General features: G+C 35.1%; 1 long non-coding RNA gene across 1 annotated transcript; it reads left to right on the top strand.

Moving 5' to 3' along the window:
* Positions 1-2083: 2083 nt before the first annotated feature.
* Positions 2084-11874, top strand: LOC135971244 (uncharacterized). Its single transcript, XR_010587309.1, has 2 exons — positions 2084-2141; positions 6586-11874. It is a non-coding gene; the product is annotated as an uncharacterized lncRNA (long non-coding RNA).
* The last annotated feature ends 4154 nt before the right edge of the window (positions 11875-16028 follow it).

The raw sequence follows: 16028 nt of genomic DNA, 5'->3' as shown, positions 1-16028 counted from the left end.
TTTCATTTCTGTAAGTAAAGTATATTCACTCCTCCTGAATTGCTTAAAGGTTTCCAGCTGTGGTGTGTGAAATATAATTTATGTGTTTTGTGATTCTCACAGTGAGAATCTAGACATCTTTCCTTGCTTTTCAACCTTTAGGACTCTGCAATAATTCCAAAGTTACACCTACAAGGTGGTAAACTGAAACAACTGTCCAGATGCTAGGTTAAATATCAGTGTTGGCTAAGATTTGTGGAAAGCTTACTTTTTACATAAGATTTAGTAGTGAAACTTTCTAAGTAGAAGCAGATCTCTAATCTTGCTTTCACCTGCATGTACATATTGCCTCTTTCTTGACTACCTGACAAAAAGAAGACTGTCATCTTTTCAGCTCTCTGAGTATGGTTTCTTTGTGTCCAATCTAGTTTGCCAGGAAAATAAAGAAGACCCAGGAGGTCAGGTTGTTGAGGATATAATAAAAAATAACTTTATTTCTTTCAAGTATATTTGCCCATCTGAGTGAATTCTTAACCACATTTTATGAATTCCTGTCTCTTTACATTTGTGATATCTTTTGTCCAAGAAGAGTTTTCTATTTTTACAGTGTGCTTACTACACTTCTTTTTATCATTATGGCTTCTGACTCTGTCCAGTGCTGTTAGATAAAAAAACAAATAGTAACATGTGCCACCTTTTCTGTGTTTTTTTCCCACAAATAGCCAAGTTCATGCATTGCAGAAGGTGTGACCACAACAAGCCGGGATCCTCAAAATCCTACTTTATGTGCCTAGAATGAGAACTTCACAGATGTTCCTTTTGAAATAATAAAAACACACAAACAAAAATTATACAAACATAATATCCTGGAATTTGATTAACCACAATCTTTATAATCATGTGATTAACCTAATAAAAATTTTCAGAAATCTATCAGGGGTAAAACGGGCTCTGGCATCATGAAGAAAACAGGTAAGGCACTAAACATTTAAGGAATTTTATAATCTTCTCCTCACACGTCAGGCCTTAATATTAATAAACAGAATTTTCTTTCTTCCTTAAAAAAAGCACTAGGCAGCAAAATAATTTGCTTTCTTAATAAAATAAAGTGGATCTCTGTAAGTTTCATTTCCGTGTAATTGGCACCATTCTACTTCAGTATTAATATATTTGTACAGATTAACATTGAACCTGATGAAGTTTTAAAATAGGAAATTGATGTATTGGGCATATAGCAAGACCCGGACTTTGTCAAATGCTACCAGGGAAAACAATGCTTCTATTTTTCTCAATATGACATCCAGCAAGCTTATCTGAATTCATACTCAGCCTACTGATCATGCCTCTGGCAATTCCAATAGTTCTTCCACTTACTGCTTGTTTTTAGAAAAGTCTTGTTCCTTCATATAAAAAAGTTAAATGAATTATTCATATTTTCAAAGATTATTCACAACTGGATGTAGTTATGAATAGAGGTTAAGAGGACATACTCTGGAAACTAAGTACCTGAAATTGAATACCAGCTGCAATGTAAACTTGGGCAAGTTATTCAACCTCTATATGCTTTAGTTTTCTCAACTCTAAAATGGTGGGTAGTAATAATAATTACCACCTTATAAGGTTACTGTGAAGATTAAATAAATTAATTCATGGAGGATTGCTGGTAAATAGTAAGCACTGTTTGCTGCTTACAATAAATGTAAGCGATTAGTATAATTCGCTGGTTAATTCAGAATCCAGTAACAAGGAAGAGAGATATTGTCTTCAATATTCCATCTGGATCTTATACTTGCCATTCTAATTCTTCTTCATATTGCTAGCTGTAGATGGTTTCTCCAGGAATGTAAGGAAAATAAGCAGGTCTTACTTAAGTGTTGATAGATTCTAGCATTAATTCCTGGCTTTTTTTTTTCTTGAGGCATTTTTGGGTGTTTTGATCGGAATATTTAATACTAATATCTAGTTGAACTTTCTATAGCTGACCTTCGAAGAATGCTTTTGAGTTCTCTGATTCAGTGATATACTCTACACCACTTCATTTGCTTGTGTCAGATCATTTTAGCAGGAAGTTCTCTTAAGATATCCCTATGTGTATCTTCCTATAGGGTCCACTTTGATAATGGAGAAAATTGGAATTTTTAGAGACAGCTAATTCTGCAAAGGTAGGTTCAGCCCTTTTCAGCACTTTTTCTTTGCTCTGTGGTCAAAGGAACTTTAACTGGGCTCTTGTCTTTAGAACTTTCCAGGTGCAATGCAAAATATGTATATCTCTATGCCTTCCAAACTCTAGGAACACCCATCAATTTCTTCACCATCAAAGTAACTGCACAGTATGAGCAGGCATTTATTCTGTAGAGCAGTGTGTATCTATCTATTGCTGGAGATACTGGTTCCCCCTCCTGGAAGACCCTGAGATTCTTCTGATGAAATCCAGGTGGGAATAGAGATGGACAGAAACATGGGATGGGAAACATACCAACGTTTTTCTGTTCCTGATCAAATTGTGATCATGTCTGTAATAGGCTGGAGAGAGCTCCACCTTGTGAGTCATAAAAATGTGTTTAACAAAGGATAATTTCAATGTGTAAACACAGAAAACAAGTGTTACAACTTCTGGAACTTAGCTGGAGGCCAAGAGCAGTGGCTCACACCTGTAATGCCAGCACTTTGAGAGGCTGAAATGGGCAGATTGCTTCAACAAGGACTTGGAGACCACTCTGGGCAACATGGTGAAATTCTGCCTGTAAAGAAAATTTAAAAATTAGCTGAGTGTGGTGGGACGATACTTGTAGTCCCAGCTACTTGGGAGGCTGAGGCAGGAGGATTGCTAGAACACAGGAGGTCGAGGTTGCCGTGAGCTGTGATAGCGCCACCCATGGGCACAAAGTGAAACCCTTTTTAAAACAAAAACATAAAACAACAGCAGCAAAATACACACCTTAGTTGGAATCTTCGATTCTTCTTTCCGGTCATGAGAAAATGTAAGGAAATGTAAAAGTGAAAAATTTATGATACTCTAAAAATGTTCTTCAGCATGGCATCATCTCAGATTAAGGATATATTTTTATATAACCACATTACCATTATCAAACCTTACAAAATATATACTGCCCTCTCAACTATCTATGCTCGTCAATGAAAAACAACAGGAACACACCCATGGTCAAGAGAGTTGGGTTGGTTGCTTTTTACAGAAAAACAAAAAAAAATTACTAACCTACGAAACAATGGTATTTCTTCAAAGTTGGGGTGTGATGGGCGATGAACGTGTGTGTGTTATCCCTAATCCAACAACCTACAATACTAATTATGTGGTAAATCTAGCATCTATATATGTGAAGTCTTGGGTTTGTGTGAGTGCATGTATCGTTATCTGGGGCCTCTAATATGTTGCATTGACCCAGTACTAACATGGATTATCTGAATTACTACAGACTTATTAACATCTTGACATCTGCAAGTCCAATTTCTTTAGTCGTCTTCTGGAGGAGGATGTTGACTATTTTGACGCTTTTGGTTTTTATATAATTTTTTTCAAAACTAATATTTTTATTTTCAAATAAACAGGCTTCATGACAAATCTTGGAACTGCATTAATTGCATAAAACAATTTGAGGAGAAATAGTAATATTATGACTGAGTCTTATTGGTCATAAATTTCCTTTATGTGTTCATTTATTTAAGCCTCATGTAACATCTCACAATTAAGTTTTTAAATATGTTATTGCAGGTCCGAACATACTGTGTTAAATTTACTTCCAAATGTCTTTTTGCTGGTGTTATTGCCAATTGGAACTTATTAAATTTAGATTTTTGTTTTTTGAGTCGGAGTCTCCCTCTGTCGCCCAGACTGGAGTGCAGTGGCGTAATCTCCGCCCACTGCAACCTCCGCCTCCCGGGTTCAAGCAATTCTCCTATCTCAGCCTCCGGAGTAGCTGGGATTACAGGCGCCCACCATCACGCCCGGTTAATTTTTGTATTTTTAAGGCCGGGCGCGGTGGCTCAAGCCTGTAATCCCAGCACTTTGGGAGGCTGAGACGGGCGGATCACGAGGTCAGGAGATCGAGACCATCCTGGCTAACACGGTGAAACCCCGTCTCTACTAAAAAATACAAAAAACTAGCCAGGCGAGGTGGCTGGCGCCTGTAGTCCCAGCTACTCGGGAGGCTGAGGCAGGAGAATGGCGTGAACCCGGGAGGCGGAGCTTGCAGTGAGCTGAGATCCGGCCACTGCACTCCAGCCTGGGCGGCACAGCGAGACTCCGTCTCAAAAAAAAAAAAAAAAAAAAAAAAAATTTGTATTTTTAGTAGAGACGGGGTTTCATCTAATGGGCCAAGCTGGTCTCTTGACCAGGCTGGTCTCGAACTCCTGACCTCGTGATCTGCCCTCCTCAGCCTCCCAAAGTGCTGGAATTACAGGCGCGAGCCACTGCTCCTGGCCTAGAACTGCGTTTTTAAAAGTATAGATCTGAGGAATCATCTACCCCTAAACTCTCTTAATTGTTCCACCATATTTCTGTGTTTTTTTTTTAACTTTTTCATATAGAAAATTATACAATTTGCAAATACTTTCCATTATTCTCCTGTTTTTATATACTTATGTCTTATTTTTTCTTGGAATTCAAGCTGTATGCATAAAAGTGATAATGAAAGCTTCCATATAATTATTAGTTTTGTCTTACTTTTCAAAATGAATACTTCTAACACTTTCCTAGCATAAGTTATGCTGTGCACATACAAAGTAGATATCATTTTATCAAAGATATTTCTAATTTGATAATTTATTTTAACTGTGTCCTGAATTTTATCACTTTATGTAAACCTATGAGGTGAGTGTACGGTGTGTGTGTCTCTGTAAGTGTTCGTGCAAAAATACGTGCATGCATATGAGAAAGATAAATAAAATTAGAGTGATTTTTTTTGGAAAGTTTGAAAACAATTACCATTAACACTAACCAAAAATGATATTTTCCTTCTGAATTGATTTAAATCCTGCCTCATTGTTTAATAAACAGTGAAAATATTGTGTTATTCTGTGCGTCTCATGTCTCCTTAGATACAACTTTTTCTTCATATTGCCATTTCATCTAGATTTTCAAGTGTACTGAAGTTTTTCATAGTTTTATTAAATTATTTTTATGTCTGTGGTATTTATTCCCACTTATTCTTTAGTGTATCATAGCTTCCCTTTTATTAATCAATATTCTCAGTTTTTAATACTTCGTTAGTGTTTTTAAAATATTAAATTTGGTATTCAACAAAAACTATCTTTGTCTTCCGTGGTTTCTTTAATTTTCTACCTTTCTATTTTGTATTCTGGCTTCTTCTTAAGCTGGAACTTACAATTTTTCATCTTTATGCTTTGCTAATATAAGTACTATTGTTATAAAACTACTTGCTAGATATACTTATTTTCTTCAGTGATTTTTGATATTTAGTATTTCTGAGTCATTCGTCTCTAAGTTATTTTAACTTTTTCTCTTAATTTCTGCATAGTCCATACAATATTTAGAAGTAATGGGCTGTATGTGGTGTGTATGTCTGTGAGTACATGATTAATTTTTAAATATTTAGAAAATTATTTACTTAATTACATTGTGGTTAGAGAATGCGATTTAATATTCAATAGATTTATCCATTAGAACAAGGCTATTAATTTTTAATATTTTCCCAAACTTGTGGTTTCTAAATAAATATTTGAGGAAGATTTGTCACTATCTTCTACTATGTCTATGTATTTGTTAAATTGCCCCTGTAATTTCGACAACATTTTCACTCTTTAGATTAGGTTATTTTATTAGGTATTTGAAGATCCATTATATCTTCCTAGTGAGTTAAATATTTTACCATTACTTAGTGTTCCCCTGTAACCAAAATGCTGCATTTTATTTTCACCAATTATCAGTGGTATTATGCTAATTAAATGTTCCTAGCTTTCCTATGGTTAGTATAACCCCAGTAAGAGTTTTTGTTTCCATAATTTTATTTATTTATTTATTTACACTGTTTTTGGGAATGTAATTTAGTTCAACCATCGTGGAAGACAGTGTGGCGATTCTTGAAAGATCTGGAACCAGAAATACCATTTGACCCAGTAATCCCATTACTGGGTATATAGTCAAAGGAATATAAATCATTGAATGTTTTTATCTAGATATTTTCTTATCTAAGTTCCTAGTACTTAAACTTGTTTATCACTATATGTTACTATTTCACCCTAAAAATGAAATATTATTTAGGGCCTTAAAGTAGAAACAAGTAGCGCACTCAAATGGAATAATATAGAACAGACTGTATAACAAACTGTGAGCCTGAATAATATCGACCAGGGATAATGAAGCACCCTGGGGCTAGCAACAGCCTCGAGAAATTCCCATTTTGAGGCCTGAAAGATACAGTGAGGCAGTGATATTGGAACTAGTAAGACCTGTAGTTTTAGAAAAGGCCCACTGTAAATGCTAGAAGATAGCTTCCAGCCTTTTGGCTAAGATCAAGTGTAAATGACTAGAAGACTTCGAAAGAGAAATCTTCACCAATTTATGGTCTTGTAGGTAAGAAATCTAAGGAATAATTATCTTGACTCTTTCTTTCATTCTCTTCTCTCCAGCTGATGATTACCCATTGGCTGAAACAAAGGACAGTTCAGAGTGCAAGACACCTGTTTGAGGCTACCTGTAAACTTCCAGGTTCCAAGCACATATGAAGAAATGTGGACTAAAACCAGAGCGTCGAGTGGAGAACACCCAACAACATCTTAGATGAGACATGATTAATGCCTACATTCTCTCAGCAGTTTGATGATAACCACAGTTTCACTGTTTTGGTTATCCAGTCTTTCTACAATTTTCATTTTCACTCCTTTCATATGGTCTCTCTTTTCTCTAGTATTTTTAAAATTTGTTTTTGTCTTTGGCAATATTCAGTTTCAGTATCGAATTACATGTTATTTATTTTGCTTTGGACATCGATCTATTTAAAGAGATACAACTTTATCACTTCAAATATTATCTCACTTCCATCTTTTCTGCTCTTTACACTTGAGATGATAAGTGATATACACATATATATTAAATCTTCTTATTTTATCCTCCATATAGCTTATCTGTTCATATTTTGAATCTATATGTCTTTTGGTTTTTAATTCTTTTTAGATACATTTTCTTTCCAGTTAATTTCAGTACATTAAGTTACAGACTTTATTTATGGAAAATCCATTTTAAGAGGGCTGTCCTTTGATTCCTAATAGTCTTTTGCAGAATGATTTTTATATTGCCTCTTTTGTTTATAAAATTTTCATACATATATTCTCTATAGTTTTTATTATTCTAATATCTTCAGTCCTTAATGATTTATGTGTATTATGTACGTTTCTAGCTGAATTTCCACTTATAGTGGCTTGTATTCTTTTATACCACATGATCATGGTAAATCCACATTTTGACTTGATATTTATAAGTCCTACAGGTTTATACTGGTGAAACATTTCTTTAGTAAAAAAGTTGCTGTTGCTTCTAAATGTAGTCAGTGGAACCATTGGCTAAATGAGAATAACCCTCTCAATATCTCATCTCAAGATAAAAGTCTGCTTCATTCATAGCTGAAGAAAGGCTTGGTTTCCAGTTGTGGAGTGACAATGGGCATGCAGTAACTGGGCAGAGCCTATTGACATGTAGGTCATCTTCAAGTGTTCCAGGACCAATTCACATTAATTTTGGATGGAGATGTAGACCGTGGAGACTTTTATTACCTCTTTTAGTATCTCTTGTTGAAAGTTATTCATCGCAAACACTGCCTTCCAAAGTCTAATGTGTCTGCAAGGGGTAGATAACCCAGTGTGCATGTTCAGTCACAGTGACAGAAGTCAGAGTGCTTCTAAACCAACTTTAGTGCAGTTGACACTTTTATAATGGAGATAAAACAATTTTGAATTTGCTTTTTTTTTTCGACACAATGTTGCTTTGTTGCCCAGGCTGGAGTGCAGTAGTGCAATCTTGGCTCACTACAGCCTTGACCTCCGGAGCTCAAGTAAGCCTCCCACCTAAGCCTCCCAAGTAGCTGGGATCACAGGCACACAACATCAAACCTGTTTATTTGTTTGTTTTTTAATTTTTGTGGAAATGGAGGTTACACCATGTTGCCCAGGCTGATCTTGAACTCCTGGACTCAAGCCATTCTCCTTACTTAACCTCCCAAAGGTCTTGGATTACAGGCATGAACCACTGTGTCTGGCCTGACCTTGCTTGCCTTTAACAACATTACTTAGTGTTTCTTACAGCTGTGGTAACTACTTTATAGATTCCTTTGCATCTCATTATCTATATTCCCACATGATGATTCAAGACTGAAATTCTTCAAGGCTTTTTCCTAGAACAACTTCTACTTTAATTCTATATTATTTCCTAAATGGCTTTACTCGAGTTCTAAGCTAGTTTATACTATAGATAAATGAAAAATTAAGTATATCTGCCTAGATATTTCTATCAATTGTCAGGTGACTATAATACATGTTTTAAAATATTTCCAAAGTTAAATAGGCTGAAAATAATCTTTACTCTTGAATGATAACTTCACTGTATATAATATTCCACATTATATTTATTTGTTTTTCTTTTAACACATTAAATATTTTGCTTCATGCTCTTCTTAGTTGCATGGTTTCTCACAAAAAGTTCACTGTAATTGTTGTTTGTTTCTCTATAGATTAGATCCCCAAGCCACAAATTTCTCATTTCATATTTTTTCAGTGCTTTGATTCATCATTATTTATTATTTATTTACTTATTATGCTATCTTAGAGTTTTGAGTCCTGGGTATTTGGCTCTATCTACTCTTTAAAGTTTATTTAAAAGGTTGAATTATTTCCTAAATGTATAAATAAAATAATTAAAATGTTTGTAATATCTTAAACCTTAAATTCAGTTGTCAGATTCAGTTTTATTACATACATGTAAATCAGACATTTTAAAATTTATTTTTATAAGGAAGATTTGTTAAACACAGCTTTTAGCAAAAAATCTAACACGAAAAGATCTTACACACTTACAGAGAGAAAAAACAAATTTGACACCTAGTCAGTTACATTATTTATTTTATATATATATATGTTATTTTCACTTGCAGAGTTGCATGTGTTATATTTGAGAGCATTCTTGACAGCATTGCAAATATGGGTTAATGGAGTAGTTATTATGTGAACTAATGGAATAGTTATTATGTGGACTAAAACTAAACTAAACTGAACAGACTCTAAAACACTTTTGATTGAAAAGATAACTATTTTAGGGCAACGGGGTGTTTAAATCATGAGTTTTTCAAAATTTGCAGCACTTTAGGCATAAAACAGGCATTACTATGTAAGTACAATCAAGAGGTTAAATATATGTCTTTAAAATAAATGACTGTCCTAATAACGCCATATCGCCTGACCTAAAAATAAGTAATTTGTTTTAATGCCAAAAAGTCATGATGATTTTTAACATCTATAAAAACATCCTTTCAGATAATTACATTGCTCATCGTATACTTTGTGGAGTAAACTATTGTGTCCACACGGTATTTGCTATGGTTTGAACACAGCCTCTCCAAATTCAGGTGTTGCCAATGTGATGGTATTAAGAAGTGGATACATTAAGAGGTGAGAAGGCCGTGACAGCGTCTTGATCATGAATGGGATTAAGGTCTTTATAAAAGGGGCTTCATCCAGCATTTAGCTGGCTTGCTCTTCCACCTTCTGCCCTGTGGAGACAAGGCCAGAATGCCCTTAACAGACCAAATGCTGGCCTTAGTCTTGGACTTCTCTGCCTCCAGAATTCTGAGGCAATACATTTCTGTTCTTTATAAATTAACCAGTCTTTGAGATTTGGTTATAGTAACACAAAACAGAGTAACACAGTATGTTGCATATACTCCCAATGTGTTTCAGCTTTTTTATTGCATTTACAAAATAATTAAATATAAATTTTCAAGATACATGTAAAGTCTGTTTGTGTGTATTTCTAATTTTGTTCCAACTCCACAGAAATTCTGAGAGGTAATATTTAGACAAACAAGTAATCTGTTTTTTTCCTATAACTCAAATAAGTTAATTCTTATGTTAAATGACTTATTATATCATTTACTATGAAGTAATTTTTGCATTATTTGTTATGAAGTAAAGAACATTTCCATAATTGTTTGAGCTCTTGCAAGTAAAATAATAGGGCAAATTGTTTTAAGAATCATTCAAAAATTAATATTTCTGTTTAGACAGAAGAAACACCTGTGAGTTTATTCGTTTATCCACATTTCAGTTTAATTAACAAAGGGTATATTGAGCATAATCATAGACCAGACACTGCATTACAAGCAGAGAATAGAAATGAATAAAAAGAAGTGCTAATTCTAGCTGTTCATTGTTCATTACGCACAGGCAGGTATTTACAAAAAAGAGGTAATATACCATCCTTGATGCCTTGAGAAAAATGAAGTTTAGAAAATGCACACAGACAGTCTACTTCTAAGATTTTACTTCCTGTTTGTATTCAATATAAGTTTCAAATCTTGCTCCACATCTGATGAGCCTGGTTCATTAGTGTCGTTCAGCAATTGTTAAGAGAATTGCCCTGATATGACTACTAAGCTTGTCCTGTGAGGAACCTCATCCTGGAGATGTGTGGACTGTCATGTAGATTTTCTGTACAGATGATAGCAAATGTTATATGATATAAGAATCCTGTCAGGATAAGGAGGTGGAAAAACAAAAAGGAGCACAAAAGTACTGCATCAAAACCTGGATATCTCCCTCTCATAGTACGAGAACTTTTAGAGGAAACAATAAGCTCATAGACAATTTCAAAAATAGTCTTTTACTTTAACATTAAATTATTTAGCTGTACAAATAGTATTAAAATATAGATTTTACACTAAGAACCTAAATTAAAGAAGTATAACTTCTCCCCACTCACACGTTATACAACACAATTGTAGCTGTTACATTAACCATTTTAATTCTTTTTTTGAGACAGTCTCACTCACACCCAGGATGGAGTGCAGTGGCACAATCTCAGCTCATTACAGCCTCCACCTCCCAGGTTCAAGCGATTCTCCTGCCTCAGCCTCCAGAGCAGCTGCGATTACAGGCATACACCACCTCGCCTGGCTAACTTTTGTATTTTTATTACAGATGGGATTACACCATGTTGGCCAGGCTGGTCTCAAACTCCTGACCTCAAGTGATCTGCCTGTTTTGGCCTCCCAAAGTGGTCAGATTACAAGCATGAGCCTCCGTGTCCGGCCAACTAATTTAATTCTTACGTGTCATGTTAAAAGTGTAGGTCATTTCCAAATTCAAAAAAAAAACACAAAAAAAACCTCTTACATTTAATTTAGTTTTACATTTAAAAATATCTGATGAAGTTTTTGTTACTATGTATCCCTCTTTAGATTATATTATGAATTGATTAACTTAGAATATCCAAGTAGTAAATTAAAATTTGCCAGAATTCCATTAATTACATGTAATGGTCTTACAGAAATCAAAACAATATTCAAATATGGGTATTGCATGACCATTTGTGTTTAATGCTATGATATGTTTTGGCTCTGTGCCTCTACCCTCGTCTCATGTTGAATTGTAATTCCCAGTGTTGGGCAGTGACCAGGTGAGGGATGATTAGATCATGGGGGTAGATTTGCCCCATGCTGTTCTCATGATAGTGAGTGAGTTCTTGCAAGATCTGGTGGTTTAAAAGTGTGTAGCACTTCCCTCTCGCTCTTTCTGTCTCCTGCTGACATGTGAAGAAGGCATTTGCTTTCCCTTTGTCTTCTGCCATGATTGTAAGTTTCCTGAGGCCTTCTAGCCATGCTTCGTGTACAGACTGTGGAACTATGAGTCAATTAAACCTCATTTCTTCATAAGTTACCCAGTCTCAGGTAGTTCTTTATAGTAGTGTAAGAACATTGGTATCGAGAGTTGGGTATTGCCTTAAAGATATCTGAAAATGTGGTATTGACTTTAGAACTGGGTAATGGTCAGAATTTGAAACAGTTTGGAGGGCTCAGAAGAAGACAGGAAGATAAGGTAAAGTTTGGAACTCCCTAGAGACCTGTTGAATTGTGACCAAAACGCTGACAGTGACATGGGCAGTGAAGTCCAGGCTGAGGTGAGCTAAGATGGAGGCAAGGAACTTATTGGGAACTGGAACAAAGGTCACTCTTGCTATGCTTTAGCAAGGAGACTGACAGCATTGCGACCCTGCCTTGGGCGTATGTGGAACTTTGAATCTGAGACAGATGATTTAGGGTATCTGGCAGAAGAAATTTCTAAGCAGCAAAGCGTTCAAGAGATAGCCTGGCAGATCCTAACAGTATATGTGTTCACACAGAGATGGTCTGAAATTGTAACTTATATTTAAAAGGGAATCAGAGCATAAAAGTTTGGAAAACTTGTAGCCTGATCATGTGGTAGAAAAGAAAAACCCATTTTCTGGGGAGAAATTCAAACCAGCTGCAGAAATTTGCTCAAGTAAAGAGAAGCCACATGTTAAAAGCCAAGACAGTGGGGAAAATGTCTGCACGGAATGCCACAAACCTTTAAGCAGTCCTTGGCAAAACCGGTTTTGTGGGGTTAACCCAAAGTCCTGTTGCTCTGTGTAGCCTCGTGACATGGCACCCTGTGTCACAGTCACTCCAGCTCACTCACTGTGGCTACCAGGGCCAAAGCACAGCTCAGGTTGTTGTTTGAGCAGGTGCAAGCTCTAAGCCTTGGTAGCTTCCTTGTGGTGTTGAACCTGCTCTTGTACGGAAGGCAAAAGTAGGCACCTGGAACCCTCCACCTAGATTTCAGAGGATGTATGCAAATGCCTAGATGTTGAGGCAGTCTGCTGCAGGGGCAGAGCCCTCATGGAGAAGCTTTACTAAGGCAATGCAGAAGAGAAATGTGGGATTAAAACCCCCATACAGAGTTCCCACTGGGGCACTGCCTCGTGGAGCTGTGAGAAGAGGGCCATCTTTCTCCAGAATGGTAGTTCCACCAACAGACTGCACCATGTACCTGGAAAAAGCTGCAGGCACTCAACACTAGCCATGAACACAGACACAAGGGATATACCCTGTAGAACCACAGGGGCAGAGCTGCCCAAGGCCATGGGAGCCCACTTCTTGCATCAGCTTGACCTGGATGTGAGACATGGAGTCAAAGAATATCATTTTGCAACTTTAAGTTTTAATGACGGCTCTATTTGATTTTGAACTTGCATGGGGCCTGTTGCCCCTTTGATTTGGCCAATTTCTCCCACTTGGAACAAGTGCATTTATCCAATGCCTGTCCCCCCATTGTATCTAGGAAGTCACTAACTTGCTTTTGATTTTACAGGCTCATAGGTGGAAGGGACTTGCATTGTCTCAGATGAGACTTTGAACTTGGACTTTTGGGTTAATGCTGTAATGACTTGGGGGACTGTTGGGAAGGAATGATTATGTTTTAAATGTGAGAAGGACATGAGATTTGGGAGGGTCTGGGGTGGAATGGTATGGCTTGGCTCTGTGCGCCCACCCAAGTCTCATGTTTAATTTTAGTTCCTAATGTTGAGGGAGGTACCTGGGGGGAAATGATTGGATCATGAGGGTGGATTAATTCATTTTTAAAATGTTCAATTCAACACATTACCAAATGATTTGATAACTGCTGATGACCATTGCCTATTTCCATGTGTTTAAATAAAGGACTATAAACTATTGACTTTTTAATCAATTTGCTTGAATTTATCATTAACCATTCTTCTTTCAAATATAAAACAATTATCCTTCATCAATATTGTCATAGCATTAAGTACAGTCAGTTGAAGAGAGGCATGTACATGATAAACTCCTTCTCTTTACTTAAACTTACCTATTTCAGAAAATGGTCTTCCAGCATTCTTTAAAGACTTTTTGCATCTTTTTCTTTAATTAAAGATTTTTTTATTTGTAATGATTTTCAACTATCATTATTTTATTTTATTTTATTTTATTTTAATGCTCAATTGTTCCCCCTAAAACTAGTAAGAATTCTCCGAGAAAACCAAAATCAATTAAAACTGGTTCCTCTCCTCCCCCAAAATCCAAAGAACGTTGTAGTCATCATATTAAGAAAACATAGCTTCATTACTAAAGTCAGCATAAAATTTGATTTGTTTTCTGAAATTATATTTAAAAATGTTTGCTAACTTGATGTTCAGATAAAAAGAGATATTTCAGACACATTTACTGATCCCAATGTTTAGTGTTAAACTGTAGATAATTACTTTTCTTATAATTAAACTTCTTATCTAGCTAAAGTACCAATCAGACATGTCAAATGTGCCAAGTTCTAATGACTATTGTTATTGAGAGCTTGAAATTTGAAATTTGAAATTTTCTCAGTGGTCCAAAAGTAGGATAATGGTCCTCTTTCTTAGGTATGTGGTCAAGAAATTATTCCTTTGATAACCAACAAGCCAAAATATGGGGAAAAAAATCTACGATCAGAGTCCAAATCTTATAAGGCAGTATACATAGTTTTATATTTCACTCACTCTTTTTTATATACTACCTCTATATCTAAACAATTAGGTTTCTTATATGCTACTCCATAGAGCTTTGGAAATAAATGTTTGTAAGTTAATGATTGAGCATGTCTTTACGACAGGTAATGTTATAAAACAAAATTATCGGCAACAAAATAAATGCAGTAGTTATGTATCACTGTTTGATGCAAATGCTAATCCATTTTACTAATTACTTTCACTTGTATTAAGTGATTCTAGGAAATATAACAGTTTACTAGGAGAAAAATCTTAATAGAGACCATTTTGAGAAAACACTACTTTCCCTTCTTACCCTTATCTCTATGTCCTCATAGATAAGTCATTATGAATAAGATCTTTCACTACAGCTTGTAAAAGGGTAATGTTTTATTACTTTTAAAAAAAGTTAATAGTTTATATCTTCAGTTAGGTCATCAACTAAGTGCTTGCTGTTAGAAAAAGAAAAAAAGTTCATAAATATCTTTCTAATTTTTATCCAATAAATTTCAAACCAGAAAAAAGCCTTTTTGAGTCAGAAGAGGTGGACCCAGGTCCAGAGCTGCCACTTATTAAATTTATGGTCTCTGTCAAATCACAGGACTGAACTATTTTCCTCATCTTAAAATAAATATAATATAGGGCCTAATTCAATTTTTATTATGAGAATTTAACAGGATTTTATGAATGTGTGTGCAGGCACATGTAGATGTGTGTATTACTTATAATCATATCTAGTAATAAGTTCTGAATAAACATAATAATTGCATAATTATTATGATCATCAGTAAGAGTATTAGCCTCTCAGAATCTTAAATTTATCCTTACAGATAATGCGTAAGAAAAAGTAAAAGTAGCATGTATTAATTTTAATTTTAAATTTCTTTTATAGAGTACTTTCTTGCAGTTGCAATATTTTTTTCTAATTATGAGTCACTTCCCATTAGAAAGGTTAGAGCTTAAGAGGTAGCTTAATTCTCTCAGGCCATAAAGATAACATTTATACCCTTATCCAGTTATTGTTAATGATGTTCTGCTAACTCAAATATTTCAAAGCAACTTATAAACATTTATTTTCAAGGAATATCTCACATACCAGAAGGATAAAAGTAATCTTATATTTCTTTCGTTTACTACTAGTACTTTTTGAAACTGAAGTCAACCTCTAAAGCAGTCAATTAAGTTATGAGTACAAAGGAATGTACACTGCTCAGAGGTCCCTAAAGTACTTAAGCATAATGAGGAAATTTGGTGATGATGGAGAATTTCACTCATCTATCAATTACTCCAACGGCCATTCTAATTATTTGGATGCACTGATTTAAATTATAATGAAAAAAATTCATAGTATTAAATCCAGTGGCAATGTGATTTCACTCTATACCAAGCAGTCTATCATAATAAAGCTGACATTCTGTTTTCATGGAAAGTACTATTTCAAATTGTTTTTGATTGCATATCATAACTAGTATCCTGAATTATTAAACTACGAATATATACACACAGAGAAGAAGGTTTATGAAGCACATGA

This window comes from Macaca fascicularis, chromosome 6, assembly GCF_037993035.2.
Source record: "Macaca fascicularis isolate 582-1 chromosome 6, T2T-MFA8v1.1".
Lineage (NCBI taxonomy): Eukaryota > Metazoa > Chordata > Mammalia > Primates > Cercopithecidae > Macaca > Macaca fascicularis.
Note: the sequence above shows the minus strand (reverse complement) of the source record. Positions and strands in the feature narration are given on the sequence as shown.